Here is a 5,000-nt window from a genome sequence, read left to right as displayed (position 1 = left end):
TAGATGTACACACAAAATTCCCTCCTATTATACACAATGTATGGAAGGCTAGAACTGAACAAAATTTCATTAACGTGGTCAGTAAAATGGAAACACCACAGTAAAGATGAAGCTCCCTGTATTTGTGCATTCATCCATGAATTGTGTAGAATCATTAAATCACCAGCTGTTTCGCACCCCGCTTACCTTTCTGTATTATATTATTTCTTATAATATTGTTATCATCATCATCATCATCATCATCATCATCATCGTTTAATGTCTGTTTTCCTACTTAATCTCATGTTATTTCTTCTAATTATTTTGCTTATATTAAGGATGGTGAATTCCTTAATTTCTATCAAGTATTTCAACTTAATTGACATGTGGGTGTTCATATATTACTCTTTTACTCTTTTACTCTTTTACTTGTTTCAGTCATTTGACTGCGGCCATGCTGGAGCACCGCCTTTAGTCGAGCAAATCGACCCCGGGACTTATTCTTTGTAAGCCCAGTACTTATTCTATCGGTCTCTTTTGCCAAACCGCTAAGTGACGGGGACATAAACACACCAGCATCGGTTGTCAAGCAATGCTAGGGGGACAAACACAGACACACAAACACATACACACACGAAGAAAATATTTTTTTAGGGTAATAGCAACACAATATACATTCACTGTAACTTAACAGCCAAAATCCTATTGAAGTCAGGTAGTTAATAAATACATATTCACCTCTCATACCTACTGGCTGTGTGGTAAGAAGCTTGCTTCCCAACCACATTGTTCCAGGTTCAGTCCCACCCATGGCATCTTGGGCAAATGTCTTCTACTATAGCCTTGGGCCAACCAGAGCCTTGTGAATTGATTTGGTAGACAGAGACTGAAAGAAGCCTGTTGTGTATATGTGTGTGTGTGTGTATCTATGTGTGTGTGTCTGTGTTTGTTCCCCCATCACTACTTGGTAACTGGCATTGGTGTGTTTATATCCCTATAACTTAGTAGTTCAGCAAAAGAGACCGAAGCTGGTAAATATAACATGTGGCTGGAATAACATGTAGATATTTGCCATTGTTGTAATCTAAATTCCAGTAATGGAATCTTGTTTCTTATTAGAAACCAACTCTTTCTTTATAAGAAGAATTTAGTTAATAACTACATGTAACATATGCAAAGCCTTGTAAATGGGTTTGATAGATGGAAACTGTAAAGAAACCAGAGGATGGTATATATATATATATATATAGGGAGAGTTTACGAAAAAAAAAAAGACGAAGACAGGTGGTGTACAAAACAAACAGATGTATAAGTATAACACTCAGGAATAGAAAAAGTATTTTATGTTTCGAGCATACGCTCTTCTACAGAAAGGGAGACAGAAAAAACAAGGAGAGAAAAAAATGTGTGTAGTGGCTAATGATCTATCATATACATGTGTGTGTGTGTGTGTGTTTGTCAGTGTAAGTATATGTTTGTGTCTCCTTGTTTTGGCATCACTCGATAGTTTTAAATGAGCATCGCAGTCACATAAGCAGTATCGTTCATTTCCAATATCCTGTGAAAACATATCTAGCCATAAAGAAATATTATCTCGCTTGGAAATAGGTGAGTGTTAGCAACAGGGAGGGCATCTGACCACAGAAAATCTGCCTTGGTAAACTCAGTCCAACCCATGCAGGCACGGAAAAGTGAACATTGAGACAATGTAGATGATGATTATGATGGTTATGATGATATAATAATAATAATAATGAAATTATTGTATACAGTGCTCAGGTGCACCACAACTTGTCAAAAGTGCATATAAAGCATATGCAGTAATGTAAAAATGTCTGGAAAACGAACAGTGTATGAGTCAGATACATGCTTGTGTGTGTATGGAGGGGAGAAAATCAGGTGTAGTGTTGGCGAATATCAGAAAGCATGGAAGTTTTGAAGGATGCAGTGCTCCGACAACTAACAACTGATGCCGGCAGTTTGTTCCATGCTTCAGCAACTCTCAGCGTGAAAAAATGTTTCCTAAAGTCATGGGAGCTGTGCTGTTTTCTGACTTTGTAAACATGTCCACAGGTGTTAGACAGGTGGAGTTATTGTTTGTAAGATGGCTAATAATTTTATGGGTGTCTGCCAAATCAGCTGATGATGATGATGATGATGATGGTGATGAAAACTGACAGGGCTTTACTTTGACTTAACACATTTAAAAGTTATATGAAATTAGTAGGAGTCCTGTGACATACTGATGGGGACCAGTACTGTTTACTTATACTGTATGACTAAGAGCAGAACTGACAATCTATTAAATCAGTTCTAGAATATAGAACATACCAACACCACTACTGTCAGCTGTAGAATCCTAGATGTGTTATCAGTGCTGTCTTTAGACATGATTACATTAGGCTGTTACCCAAGGGTTCCACAGGTCAAGGGGCCCAATTCTTATTTCTTTATTGCCCACAAGGGGCTAAACATAGAGGGGAGACTGGTACTTAATTTATCGGCCCCGAAAGGATGAAAGGCAAAGTCGACCTCGGCAGAATTTGAACTCAGAACGTAGCAGCAGACAAAATACTGCTAAGCATTTTGCCCGGCGTGCTAACGATTCTACCAGCTCACCGCCTTTTCAAGGGGCCCAATTCTGATCTATGAATACTTTGCCTTGCTGTCAATAAATAAATACCATAGGGCCCAGCAGAATGATTTGCCCAGGGGGCTTACAATGCTACTAAGATGGTTCCAATACAGGTTCTGTTTGTGTCATACTTTGGGTCTGTTACTCTTTATAGTTGAAGTAATTTCTGGCTTTTAAAGATAAAGTCTAGCAGCTAGGGGTTTTCAACTAGGGTCCATATGACCCTCGGTGGTCTATATATGATTCTGGTGGTGGTCCAAACAAGCAAAATTGTAAATTAGGGATTCACAGTAGTATTGAAACAATGTACTTCATTTGGAGTTTTCTGTGAAAAACATGTCTAGCCATGGGGGAATATTACCTTGCTTAGTTACTTGTAAGGGCTGGTGATAGGACTAGCATCTGGCTGTTGAAAATCTGCCTCATTAAATACTGTCTGACCCATGCAAGGCAAGAGAGGAAAAGTAAAATGATGATGATGATGATGATAGCTAAAGATCCCATTCAGTCATGAATGACCATAGCTTTGCACCTATAAAGTTATCTTCCAAGGCACAAGCCTGGGCAAGGTTGTTTATGGAAGACCAGCAGTCGCCCATGCATGCCAGCCTCCCTTCTCCATGCAACCAAAGTTATCCAAGGGAAAGGCAAAGGGGCCGATACAGCTTGGCACCAGTGACATCGCAACTCATTTTTACAGTTGAGTAAACTAGAGCAACGTGAAATAAAGTGTCTTGCTCAAGAACACAACATACAGCCTGGACTGAGAATTGAACTCACAACCTCATGATTGTGAGCCTGATGCTCTAACCACTGAGCCATGCACTTTCACAATGATGACGATGTTGATGATAAACCTACCATTTGTTGCAGAGAAAGCATTCCATCCATGGCTATCTCATCGATTTTTCTTTTGATATAATACAACAGGGACTACATCATCAAATAGTCCTTCCTATTATTAATGTGTTAATATGTTTTATAAGATGGATTTGACTTCTATTTCTAGCATGCTGGTGACCACAACGTATATGTGTATATGCATATGTCTGTGTGTGCGTTTTTATTTCTGTGTTTGTCCCCCCAACATCGCTTAACAACCGATGCTGGTGTGTTTACATCCCTGTATCTTAGTGAATAAGTACTAGGCTTACAAAGAATAAGTCCTGGGGTTGATTTGCTTGACTAAAGGCGGTGCTCCAGCATGGCCACATTCAAATGACTGAAACAAGTAAAAGAGTAAAAGAGCAAAAGTATATATATATATGTATATACATATTGACATATAAATACATTTTATGTATAATTCCCAAACAGACATATTTGTAGTCATATATATATATATATATATGTTGTGTGGTAAGTAACTTGTTTACCAACCACATGGTTCCGGGTTCAGTCCCACTGCGTGGCACCTTGGGCAAGTGTCTTCTGCTATAGCCTCGGGCCGACCAAAGCCTTATGAGTGGATTTGGTAGACGGAAACTGAAAAGAAGCCTGTCGTATATATGTATATATATATATATATATATGCGTGTGTGTGTTTGTGTGTCTGTGTTTGTTCCCCTAGCATTGCTTGACAACTGATGCTGGTGTGTTTATGTCCCCGTTACTTAGCGGTTCGGCAAAACAGACCAATAGAATAAGTACTAGGCTTACAAAAAGATTAAGTTCCGGGGTCGAGTTGCTCGATTAAAGGCGGTGCTCCAGCATGGCCACAGTCAAATGACTGAAATAAGTAAAAGAGTAAAATACACATATATACATATACTGACAACTATATATATATATATATATATATATATATATATAGAGAGAGAGAGAGAGAGAGAGAGAGAGAGAGAGAGATACATACATACACAGATGCAAAATACATACATATATATATATATATTATATATATATATGTGTGTGTGTGTTTGGGTATGTACATGATACATATGATATATATTTACATATTTACATATTAGTTATATTTATGCATTTTCTACATATTTTGTATTCATTCCTTGTTTGTCTTTGAAACCTCCTGTCTTTGATTCATACTTTCCTTCTTCTTCTTCTTCTTCTTCTTCTTCTTCTTTTTCTTTTACTTCCTTTTCTCTTTTTGTTAAATACATTTTACAACCAGCTTTTTAAATGTTCATCTTTCTTCTTTGTTCTTTTGCATCTATTTATGTCTTGAGATTACTTCAGAGTTCCTTGTATTATTTTATTTCCCTTTACAAGTGATATACATGATATATATATATACATAAATATATATATATATATATATGTATATATATATATGTATTTCTCCTTTCATATGTTTTGATATTTGTCTTACATTCTTTCTCGATATCTTATCTGTGTGTGTGTTCTTTTTTTTATTTCATATATCCAG

General features: G+C 37.1%; 1 protein-coding gene and 1 long non-coding RNA gene across 5 annotated transcripts in view; both read left to right on the top strand.

Annotated features, from left to right (window-relative positions):
* The window catches only part of LOC118765886, a 16,343-nt gene extending 13,064 nt beyond the window's left edge, over window positions 1-3,279 (top strand). The window contains exon 3 of the long non-coding RNA XR_005001796.1: window positions 3,106-3,279. This is a non-coding gene — a long non-coding RNA (uncharacterized LOC118765886). The remainder of the gene's footprint in view (window positions 1-3,105) is intronic.
* LOC115218983 (protocadherin gamma-A11-like) overlaps window positions 1-5,000 on the top strand; it is a 134,277-nt gene that overhangs the window by 111,039 nt on the left and 18,238 nt on the right. The window lies entirely within an intron of this gene.

Source organism: Octopus sinensis, linkage group LG14, assembly GCF_006345805.1.
Source record: "Octopus sinensis linkage group LG14, ASM634580v1, whole genome shotgun sequence".
In the NCBI taxonomy this organism is placed as follows: Eukaryota; Metazoa; Mollusca; class Cephalopoda; order Octopoda; family Octopodidae; genus Octopus; species Octopus sinensis.
Note: the sequence above shows the minus strand (reverse complement) of the source record. Positions and strands in the feature narration are given on the sequence as shown.